The following is a 12,009-nucleotide window of genomic DNA, read 5'->3' as shown; positions in this document are numbered from 1 at the left end:
GACATGATCTCGGGGTCCTGGGACTGAGTCCCCACATCTGGCTACCTGCTCCGTGGGGAGCCTGCTTCTCCCTCTGACTCTCCCTCTCCGATCTCTCTTGCTCTCATTCTCTCTCAAATAAATTAATCTTTAAATAAAATAAAATATGTATTCAATAAAAATGGAGGCCAGAAAGAAGTTGAATCATTTATGCTCCAAATCCCACCAGTGGTGACAACAGAAGTGGGCTCAAGTCACATGACCAAGACGTCTGCTGCTGCGAGGTCGGTTTTGTGGTTCTTGATGACATTTTTCAGATGCGAAACTGAGGCTCATTGGGGCCTCAACCTGCCAACGTTTGAGTGAAGGAGGGAAGGAATGTGGCAGGGCCCGGTGTGGAGGTCAGGTCCGCGGACCTCAGTTGTCACAGTGCCACGGTTCACTGTTGGATACTCAGCAGCCGTCTCAGCTTTGCTCCCAGTCTCAGGCTTTGACCCTGGCTGCCGGTGTGACTTTTCATTCCTAGGGACTCTCCTTCCTGTTCTGTGTCCCTTCGTCTCTGTCGGTTTCTGAATCCATTAATCTCTTGATCTTTGTGTCTCTCAATCTCTCTGCATTTCTGGGTATCTGGGTATATTGGGGTCTCTTGGTGTCTCCGTGTCTTGGGGTTTCTTGTGGTGTCTCTGGATCTCTGGGTCTCTCTCAGTGTCTGGGTCTCTATATGCATCTCTGGATCTCTTGGTCACTCTGGATCTCTGGACATCTCTCAGTTTCTGCGTGCCTTAGAATCTTTGGGTTTCTGAGTCTCTGTATCTCTGAATCTCTCCTTTCTTTGTGTCTCTGGTCTGAGTCCTCTCCTTGGGGCCACCTCCCATGCTCCGTGAGGCTGCTGAGCCTCTCTCTGACTACCGGGTCCCATCAGGCCGCCCTGCTTGTGTGGGAGGGGTGCCATGTCTGTGTTTCCCCTTGTGTATTTGATGTTGGCCTCCCCAGAAAGGAAACTGTGACCCCCACGGTCTCCATATCAAGTCCCCTAAACATGTCATTAAAGAGCCTATAACTGAATCAGTTCCCATGTTCGTCACGACCACCCACGATGTTGATATGGTTGGTGACCTCGTTTTACAAATCAGAAGGATGACAACTAAACCCCAGAGTTTGGATGGTCCCTGGGAGGTTATGTAACTCAGCTAGTGAGGGGAGGGCCACATTTCAACCTGGCGGTCTGGTCTAGCGCTGTTTCCAGACAGAGCCTGACACAGAGAAGGTGTTCAGAGCAAACGAGCGAATGAATGAATGAATAACGAATCCCCCAGACCAGCTGTGTTTTCAGCCCCCCACCCTCAGCAGGTGGGTACAAAGAAGCCTCAGGTGGGTTTCAGGCCCAATCCCTTCAGTGCCAGCCTTGGGTTCCACGCTCCACACTGGAGAGAATGTTTTCGTTTTTCATTTTGAAAGAATTTTCGACTCACATAGGTGTTGCCTGAATAGTATGGAGGGAAGCTTGGGTGCCTCAGTCGGTTAAGCGTCCAACTCTTGATTTCGGCTCGGGTGGTAATCTCAGGGTCATAAGATCGAGCCCCACACAGGGCTCTGCACTGAACGTGATGCCTGCTTACGATTCTCTCTTCCTCTCTCTCTGCCCCTCCCCCACTCCCATGCCTCTTAAAAAAAAGGAAAAGTATGGAAAAGTTTTGTGTCCTCTTTGCCCAGCTTCCCCCAATGCTAACATCTTACATAACCAGAAAACACTGAGAACCAGGAAATTGACATTGGTATAACAAAACTGTGCACCTCATCCAGATTTCATCAGTTTTGACAAGCACTCATTTATTTATTTGCATGGTGTCTGGTTCTATAAATGTTATCACACGCTTGGACTGGTGTATCTACAACCCCAAGCAGGATACAAACAATTCCATCACCCAGAGGAGCTCCCTTACCAGTCCTTCAGAGGCACACCCTCCGCCCCACCCGCCTCCAGCAACCATTCCTGTGTCACCACCGTAAGAACATTACACAATTAGAATCATACTGGATGTGACCTTGGAGGCTGGCTTTTTCACTCTGCGTTTCATCTGCCCAGGTTGCTGCATGTATCAAAGGTTCGTTCCTTTTTATGACCATGTTTTGTTTTTTAAAAGATTTTATGGGGGCACCTGGGTGGCTCAGTGGGTTAAAGCCTCTGCCTTCGGCTCAGGTCATGATCCCAGGGTCCTGGGATCGAGCCCCGTATTGGGCTCTCTGCTCGGCAGGGAGCCTGCTTCCTCCTCTCTCTGTGCCTGCTTCTCTGCCTACTTGTGACCTCTGTATGTCAAATAAATAAATAAAATCTTAAAAAAAAAAAGATTTTATGTATTTGTTTGTTTGTCAGAGAGAGAGAGAGAACACAAACAGGAAAGCTGCAGGCAGAGGTAGAAGAAGAAGCAGGCTCCCCGCCGACAAGGAGCCTGATTCAGGCAGGACTTGATCTTAGGACCCTGGAATCACTTCTTGAGCCGAAGGCAGGCGCTTAACTGACTGAGCCACTCAGGCATCCCATGACCATGTATTTTTATTACCAACTAGTATTCCACAGTTCGGAATGGGTTGTCTCCAGTATGGGCTATTACAGATAAAGCTGCTGTGAATGTTTGTATACGGTCTTTACATGGCCATACGTTTTTATTTCTCTAAGATAAACACCTAGGGGGAGTCATATTGTAAATGTATGTTTAACTTTATAAGGGACTGTGAAACTTTTTCAGAGACAATTTTCGTATTGTCAGTATTCTTTATTTTAGTCCTATGGTTTGTTTTTCTTTCTTTTCACTCCCTCCTAGGCATTTCTACCTGTAAAGGAATATGTAACTTCTCTTTTTTAATTATTATTTTTGTTTTATTTATGTGTTATTTTATTATTTTATTTTATTATCTTTTATTATTCTGACATCCTCTACATATAAACTTTCAATAACTGGATTTCTAAGCAACAAATTCTAATTAAATAATTTTGGGGGCGCCTGGGTGGCTCAGTGGGTTAAGCCTCTGCCTTCAGCTCAGGTCATGATCTCAGGGTCCTGGGATCGAGCCCACATCGGGCTCTCTGCTCAGCGGGGAGCCTGCTTCCTCCTCTCTCTGCCTACTTGTAATCTCTCTTTCTCCGTCAAATAAATAAATAAAATCTTTAAAGAAAAAGTCTTAAAAAAAAATAATAATCTTTACTGGAATTCTTTGTATAATGTGTCACGCATTTCTGTGTCTAACCATACTTACTTATGTGGTTTCCTTAGTCGTGTGGGTTTCATTTGCACTTCCCTAACGGCTAATGATACTGAACATCTTGTGCTTATTTTCGATTGTGGAGTATATCGTTGCCCTCTTCCCCACCCAGAGATGTTAGCCCTCCCTCCTCCATCTCCTGTGAATGTGATGTGCTTTGGAAACAGGGTCTCTGCAGATGTAATCAGGTAAAGATGAGATCAGACTTGATAAGGGTAAGTCCTAGTCTAGTATGACTGGTGTCCTTAGAAGGGAAGAGCCACGGAGACAGACACAGAGAGGAGAACACCAGGTGAAGACAGACGCATGGGGAGGAGGGAAAGGGGGCCCTGGATGGCTCAGTTGGTGGAACATCTGACTCCTGGTTTTGGTTCAGGTCTTGATCTCATCAAGGTCATGATCTCATCAAGGTCACAGAGATTGAGCCCTGCGTGGGCTCCAGGCTCAGTGGGGAGTCTGATGGAGATTCTCTCTCCCTCTGCCCCTTGTCCGGTGCTCACGCCCTCTCTCTCTCTCTGTCTCAGATAAGATCCCCAGACCGAAGACAGCCATGTAACAGCAGAGGCAGACGCTGGAACGTTGTGACTGCCATCCAGGAAACACCACCGTGTGCTTGCACCCACCAGAGAGACAGCATGGAGCCACTAACACCTTGACTTTGGGCTTCTGGCCTCCAACGCGGAGATAGTAGCTTTTTCCCTGAAGCCCTGCCGCTCATGGTGCTTTGCTATGTGGCAGCCCTGGGACATGCGTACATTTTGCAACATAGTAACAACAAAATTAGGGGTGTTCCTCAGTACATTTTTTATTGCCCTGCGTCAACCACATAGAAAAGTACACAGACCAGAGAACGTGCATCTTCTCTGGTCAAGTGTTTCTTGGGATCTGTTGCCTGTTTGTTAATTGGATGTCTGTTTTCTTATCGTCAAGTCTCGAGCATTCTTTACATATTCTCAGTGCAAGCTTTTGTCAGATAAGTGATTTGTAAATATTTTCTCCCGAACTAGAGCTTGTCATTTTGCCTCTTACTGTTGTCTTTCAGGGAACACGGCTGTCATTTTTGATGATGTTCCGTGATCGACTGTTGTTAATAAACTGTGGGATTTCAAAGGTAGGGGTTCTCCCATTCGAGGGCCTCAAGGAGCCCAAGAGAGAGACAAAAATAAGAGAGGAGAGGGTGCCTGGGTGGCTCAGTGGGTTAAGCTGCTGCCTTCGGCTCAGGTTGTGATCTCAGGGTCCTGGGATCAAGTCCTGCATCAGGCTCTCTGCTCAGCAGGGAGACTGCTTCCCTTCCTCTCTCTCTCTGCCTGCCTCTCTGCCTACTTGTGATCTCTCTCTCTGTCAAATAAATAAATAAATAAATCTTTAAAAAAAACTCCCATAATTAAAAATATATATATATATATATAAGAGAGGAGAGAGGGAGCCAAGGATAGATCACTCTAGAAGAAAAAACCAGAGTCTTGGGGCTGGGGATGCCCAGACTGGGTGTGTAGGAGGCCCGGGGGGCGGAGTGAGGGGCAGGAGCTGGGGTGGGGGGACTGGAGGATGGAGGAGCTGGAGATGAGCCCTGAGTGGGCATGTTCGGGGGGGTCACCATGGAACACAATCGTGGAGGCAGAGGGCAGCCAAACTTCCAGGCCTGGTTCTGGACGCCCTTCTCTGCCCATGCTCCTGGATTTGCTCCCTGAATTGTCTTGTCTATTCCACTGGCTGTAGATCTTTCCAGAGGCCGCAGAGGCTCTTCCCAGCCCTGACACTCCCTCATGTCCACACTTCTACCTCTCGCTGCCTCTCAGCCCTCTCTGCTGCTTTTCTCCAGGCACCTCACAATCTGCCCCCAGGAACCATTCCTTCCTCCTTTCCCCGACCACTTACCAGCAGTTGTTCAAAAGTAACATAGTAACAACAAAATTGGGGTCTTTCCTCAGTACATTTTTTATTGCCCTGCGTCAACCACATAGAAAAGTACACAGACCAGAAATGAGTTCCGTGATGAATTTTCAGAACCCACCTGTGTAGCCGGGGGCCCCACGTGCCCTGCCCAGTCTCTATCCACCGCCCCCATCCCCCATGCTCCCCAAAGGCCAGTCAGTGTTCTGGACTCTAATCTCATCAGTTAGTTTTGCCTGTTTTTAACTTTACGTAAATAGAAGTACACAGTAGGTTTGCTCTGGGGTGAGATTTCGTCATGCTGCTGCTTCCTTCCCCTTGCTGGTGAGAATTTGGATTTTTTTTTTTTTTTGATAGATAGAGATCACAAGCAGGCAGAGAGAGAGGAGGAAGCAGGCTCCACGCTGAGCACAGAGCCCGATGCGGGGCTCGATCCCAGGACGCTGGGATCGTGACTTGCACCAAAGGCAGAGGCTTTAACCTACTGAGCCACCCAGGCGCCACTTGGGTGAGAATTTGAAAGTATTTTTACTTTCTTTTGCATCCCTGACATCCAGTTCATCGCTACATCTTGTGGATTCTCGCTGAAAAATCGCTCCCTAGTTCATGCCCATCTCCCCCCAGCTGCCTCCCCGGCCATCAACTCCTGCCTGATGACCCCCGTGGTCTCCTGAGTATTCTCTGCCTTCTTGTGCTCTTGGCCCTCCCTAGAGCTGCGGTGATCTTTGAAAAATAGTCCTTTCAGGGGTGCCTGGGTGGCTCAGTCGGTTAAGCGTCTGCCTTAGCTCTGGTCATGTTCTCAGGGTCCTGGGATCGAGCCCCGCATCATGCTCCCTGCTCAGCGGGGAGTTGGTAAAAACTTAAAAATAAAAATAAAAATAAAAATAAAATAGTCGGGGCGCCTGAGTGGCTCAGTGGGTTAAAGCCTCTGCCTTCAGCTCAGGTCATGATCCCAGGGTCCTGGGATTGAGCCCCACATCGGGCTCTCTGCTTAGCGGGGAGCCTGCTTCCTCCTCTCTCTCTCTGTCTGCCTCTCTGCCTACTTGTGATCTCTGTCTGTCAAATAAATAAATAAAATCTTCAAAAAATAAATAAATAAAAATAAAAATAAAAATAGTCCTTTTAATAAAATACAACCTCCTTAACCATGGTACTTAGATATGATCACATCTTGTTTCCCTGTCACCTCCCAGGACGTCAATGCCTTTAGATCAGGGACCTGGTCAGCTTTGTCTGTCCCCAAGCTTCCAGCCCTGACTCAGAGCCTACTGTGTAGCCCTCTGCTCACATTCCCCGGGATGAACTGATGGCTTACCAGGCCCTGCACCCTCTGGTCTTGCTCCTGACCGTGGCCCTGGCGCCGCCCCTCCCCCACCCTCCAGTCAGACCAGCTTCTTTAGTTCTTCTCTGAACTCTGTCCCCAACTCCTTGCCCCAGGGCCTTTATACATGCTAGTTCCTCCAAATAAGACAGGTGTCCTTTCTCTGGGACAATTCTACTCCCTTACCCCCTTTTATACTTACCGGGTGGCTTGCTTCAGTTGCTGGAATTTGAGTAGAAACAGTTTATGCCGTATCTGAGCAGAAGCTGTCAGAGCCCCAAGATGGTTCTACCCTTCCTCTTTTCCAGCTGCACTGGACAGCCTCTCTAGCCTGGAATCCGGAATAAAGAAGCCATGGAATGGATCCCGAGCCAAGCTGTAAAGGGCATGGATTGCGAACAAGAGATAAACGTTTGTTTTTGAAAGCCACTGAGATGTGGGAATTGCTTATTGTCGTATCAGATCTCTATTTGCTGCTGTGACAAACTGCCAGAAATAAAACAAATTTACTATCTTTTATATGAATCTATTCTGTTGCAGGTTCTGGAGGTTCCATGTGGACCTGGCCTGCATTCCTTGGTTCATGGCCTCACCCTCTGTCTTCACAGAGAGCAGCCCCATGTCTTCAAATCTCGAACTCGGACCCCACTTCCACTTTTAAGGACCCTGATGATGACATTGAGCTCACCTAGATAATCCATGATAATCTCTCCATCTCCAGATCCCAGACTTAATCGCCTCTCCAGAGTAACTTTCGCTCTGAGGTCAGATTCCCAGTTTCCAGGAACTGGGAGGCAGACATCTTTGAGAGGCCGCTATTCTACCCACTATATATATTACAGCATAATTTATGCGGTGCTACCAAATTTCCTATTTATAAAATCGTATATTAGCACTGCGTGCTATCTATAAAAATACACATGAAACACAAGGATATGGGGGTACCTGGGTGGCTCAGTCGGTTGGGCGGCTGACTCTGATTTCAGCTCAGGCTGTGATCTCAGGGTCATGAGATCGAGCCCCGTGTCAGGCTCCTTGCCAGGCATGGAGCCTGCTTGGGATTCTCTCTCTCTCTCCATCTGTCCTGCCCCACATTGCTCATGCTCTTTCAAAAGGAAAAAAAAAAAAAAAAAGGATATAAAGAATTTGGAAGTACAAGGATAGAGAAAAAAATTAGGCAAATACTAAAAGAAAGTTGAAATAGCTACATTAGTATAGCTGTTAACAAATTCCAGGTTAAAAGCATTACCAGGCAGAAAGAGGGTGCTTCTGTAATGATTTCTAAAATATACAGCAATTTAGAATTTATTTATTCTTAAAAATAAAGTCCATGGGGCACCTGGGTGGCTCAGTCAGTTAAGTGTCTACCTTCAGCTCAGGTCATGATCTTGGAGTGCCAGGATCAAGTCCGGCAATGGGCTCCCCAGTCAGCAAGGAGTCTGCTCCTCCCTCTGCTCCTCCTGCTGCTTGTCCTCTCTCTCTCTCTCTCTAATCAATAAATAAAATCTTTTAAAAAAAGTAAAGTCCATAAGCAATAAAAATATGTAACTATATTGGGATGCTTGGGTGTCTCAGTGGGTTAAAGCCTCTGCCTTCAGCTCAGGTCATGATCCCAGGGTCCTGGGATTGAGCCCCGCATCAGGCTCTCTGCTCAGCGGAGAGCCTGCTTCCCCCCACCATCTGCCTGCCTCTCTGCCTACTTGTGATCTCTCTCTCTGTCAAATAAATAAATAAAATCTTTTTTATAAAGATATGTATATATATGTATATATATAAAACCACAAGGAAAAATAAATGGCAATAAAGCAATAAAAAGAGGTAAACTTAGGGCACCTGGGTAGCTCAGTGGGTTAAGCCTCTGCCTTCAGCTCAGGTCACGATCTCAGGGTCCTGGGATTGAGACGCGCATTGGGTGGGCTCTCTGCTCAGCAGGAAGCCTGCTCCCTCTCTCTCTGTCTGCCTCTCTGCCTACTTGTGATTTCTTTCTCTCTGTCAAATAAATAAAATATTTTTAAAAAATAGGTAAACTTGTATATAAATACATTATATATATATAAAATAAATGGATAAAACCACAAGGAAAAACAGACAAATCATAATTGCAGATTTGATGGCACATAAAAAAGATTTGACAGCCCGTGCAGGCAAAAAAATTACCAAAGGCATAAAAGATAGGAAGAAATAATGAATTTGACCTAGTGGACAATATAGAACATTGCACTAAATGCAGAAAAACATACCCAGAACACTTTCCAATAAATTGATTAAATTCTCGAGCACAACGCAACTCAACCAATTTCAAGCAAGAGGCATCCTTGAGCAGTTGAGTAGCGAAGGGGGTTTTCTTATGGTTCTGTGGTTTCACTTCCTATTTGGTGTCTGGAGACTTGGACGCACGGATCCCTCTCACTCAGCTTTTGTAACCTTCCCTGGGGCTGCTGTGGGAAAAGGCTAAGGAACTTACCAGGAACACACAGCTACGAATGAGAAGGTGGAGATTAGACACAGGCGGGCTGGCTCCCCAGTCCACAAACTGTAAAAACCACAAAGTCAAGGGATTATTTGGCCAAGTTTGGGAAATGTTTTCACTGGGAACTGGGACTGAAAAGATAGAGATGGAATCCAAGTGAAAGGTACTAAGAGTGATGCAAGTACCAAGAAGGGATTTTAAAGAAACATGTCTATTTATCTTTGTCCCCTCCCCTATCCCATCACACTCAGCTTTGGGTATTTTATAAAATACAGAGATGAAACCTGCCTCTCGTAAAAAAAAAAAAAAAAAAAAAAAAAAAGGGGGGGGGAATTTAGGGTCTTACAAGACAAAAGAGAATATTGGAGGCCACAAATCCCTCTCCCCACCCAACAAATAAATGAAAATCCACTAGACCATAGACTTTGCTCCATTGAGATAAGTATGCTATTGAACTAGGAATCTTGTAAAACCTCAAATACCACAAAAATGAAAAAGAAGATTATTAACAGATCTGTATGGAGCTATTATTTAAAAAAAAAAAGGGGGGGGCGGTGCCTGGGTGGCTCAGTGAGTTAAGCCTCTGCCTTCAGCTCAGGTCATGATCTCAGGATCCTGGGATCAAGCCCCGCATCGGGCTCTTTGCTCAGCGGGGAGCCCACCTCCCTCTCTCTCTCTGCCTGCCTCTCTGCCTACTTGTGATCTGTCTATCAAATAAATAAATAAAATCTTAAAAAAAAAAAAACAAACAAAAAAATGAAGAAAGAAAGAAATGTAGAGGCGCCCGTCTGACTCGTCAGTAGAGCATGCAACACTGATCTCAGGATTATGCGTTCAAGCCCCATGTTGGGAATGGAACCTACTAATACATAATACAAACACACAAAAAAATCAGAAAACAAAATACACATCAACTGACAAGATCTCCCCTCACCGAAAAAAAACAACCACAAGTCCAACGAAAAGTACCCCCCCCCCGCCAAAAAAAGAACATATCACATTTCAGGTCACAAAGAAATCATCGGTAAGTTCAATAACATAGAAATATTATAAACAATATTTTCTGAGCACATAATAAAATAAGAAATGATTAATAAAGGCAAAACCAAAAGCAAACTGCAATACCAATTTCTAAAAAATAATGAGAATGAGAATCCTTCCTATTGGATTCTGTGAAATCTGTTGAAAGCAACAATCAGAGGGAAGTTTGCTGCACTAAACACTTTCACCATTAAAATGAAAGAATGAAAAGAAATGAATTTAAATTCCCAGCTCGAAGTTAGAGAGCCACAAAGTAAACCCAAAGAAAGTACAAATGGGGAAACAAAAATAAAAACAAAAACAAAGATGAATGAATTGAAGAATAAAAATTGGACTTGGATTTTCAGAAAAATTAGAAAATAGAAAAAAGTACCAGCTCACTTGTTTAAGAAAAGGGCAGTAGGGGCACCTGGGTGGCTCAGTGGGTTAAAGCCTCTGCCTTTGGCTCAGGTCATGATCCCAGGGTCCTGGGATCGAGCCCCACATCGGGCTCTCTGCTCAGCGGGGAGCCTGCTTCCTCCTCTCTCTCTGCCTGCCTCTCTGCCTACTTGTGATCTCTCTCTCTCTGTCAAATAAATAAATAAAATCTTTAAAATAAAGAAAAGAAAAGGGCAGTAGAGCACATGTATAATAAGTAAGAAATGACCAGAGGAAAACCGTGGACAAAGAAATATGTTTCAATCTTAAGGTTCATTTCCAAAATCTCAGAGTGAGGAGTGCAGTAAACTCTCTCCCCAACGAAACAACCATTTAACTGGGAAAAAATAATTTTGACAACTCAGCTATCCAGTGTCTGGAAGTTATCCTACAGGCATATCCAACAAATGTAGAAGAATTCATTAAGGAAAATCTCAGTAAGAACTGTGAGAGCTTGTGGCATTTGGGCCACCACACACTCCTTTCTCTTCCCCTCCCCTCCCCCTTCTGTCTTCCAAAAGCTGTCTTCTGGGGCTGTGCAGCCGAGAAAACAGGGGGCCCCCCTCTCCCATTCCAATCCCTATTCCCAAGTATAGAGTGAGTATTTTCACTCCAGGAGGGGCAAACGCTCAATGGTGTCACCCCTTGTCACGGAAACTCTCTCTAGTCCAGGAAGGTGCAACAAAAAAGAACCAAGCATCTTCTCCCCCCACACAACCCACACTTGCAGGGAAGAAGCTCTACTCCAGGCATGACAGGCCTAAAATACTGGATCCCCAGCCTTCACACCCCAGCCGTCTCCTAGGGCAGGTGTTGCGTGCCCGAAGGAAAAGTCCAGAAGACCTCAGGCTACTGTCCCCCTCCCCCACCAGCTTACAGAGCAGAGACTTTACTTGTGATAATGGCTGCTGTCCCCACCCCTAAATCCCACAGGGTAAGACAGGGGTTCCGGCCCGGGTGGAAAGGCAGGCCATAAGGAGGAAGAGCTCCATGGTTCTACGGGAAGGAACTGATTTTATCTGGCACAATGGCAGCCTGTGGCTTGTCTTCTCATTCCCAGTTCCTAGGTAATAAAAACTTGAGTTTTCCATCTTGGGCCTTTCTCCCTTTTTCTCTCTTGGACCAGTTAATCCTGAGGGAAACAGTGTTTCCATCTTTGGCCTTTCTCACTTCCTCTCTCTTGGATCAGTTATTCTGAGGGAAGCCGTGCTGTAAGCAGTCCCACGGAGAGGCCCACGTGGCGAGGAACCTTGTTCTCCAGCTGGGGAGGAGCTGAGGCCTGCCCACAGCCACGTGAGGGAGCTTAGAAGGGGACTTTCTTAAGCTTTGGCCTCCACGGAGCCTCGAGTTGACCGCAGCCTTGCTTAACTCATTAAGTTAACTCATTAAGATGAGCTCATGAGAGACCGCGAGCCAGAGCCCTCAATGAGGCTGCACCCAGATTCCAGGCGCCCACAGAAGTTGCTAGAACACAGGAGATAGATAGCTTCATGACAATAGATTGCTAAACAGAGGACCAGTCCTAGCAGTCATTAAAACAAGTATAAAGCCTCTGCAAGTAGCACAATGTGGTAGGGGTACAGGAAAAGACAGACCAGCAGAATAGAAGAGAAAATCTAACCGCAGT

At 46.0% G+C, this 12,009-nt stretch overlaps 1 long non-coding RNA gene across 3 annotated transcripts; it reads left to right on the top strand.

The window, feature by feature from the left end:
• The first annotated feature begins 1,974 nt into the window (after positions 1-1,974).
• Positions 1,975-6,883, top strand: LOC116600064. 3 transcript variants are annotated; one of them, XR_004289489.1, is made up of 3 exons: positions 1,975-2,084; positions 3,765-4,351; positions 5,495-5,523. It is a non-coding gene; the product is annotated as an uncharacterized LOC116600064 (long non-coding RNA). The 3 variants fall into 3 exon arrangements; XR_004289488.1 differs by lacking the exon at positions 5,495-5,523 and adding an exon at positions 6,763-6,883 and having other exon boundaries at positions 1,976-2,084; XR_004289487.1 differs by having other exon boundaries at positions 1,976-2,084; positions 5,491-5,533.
• The last annotated feature ends 5,126 nt before the right edge of the window (positions 6,884-12,009 follow it).

Source organism: Mustela erminea, chromosome 9 (assembly GCF_009829155.1).
Source record: "Mustela erminea isolate mMusErm1 chromosome 9, mMusErm1.Pri, whole genome shotgun sequence".
Taxonomy (NCBI): Eukaryota; Metazoa; Chordata; class Mammalia; order Carnivora; family Mustelidae; genus Mustela; species Mustela erminea.
Note: the sequence above shows the minus strand (reverse complement) of the source record. Positions and strands in the feature narration are given on the sequence as shown.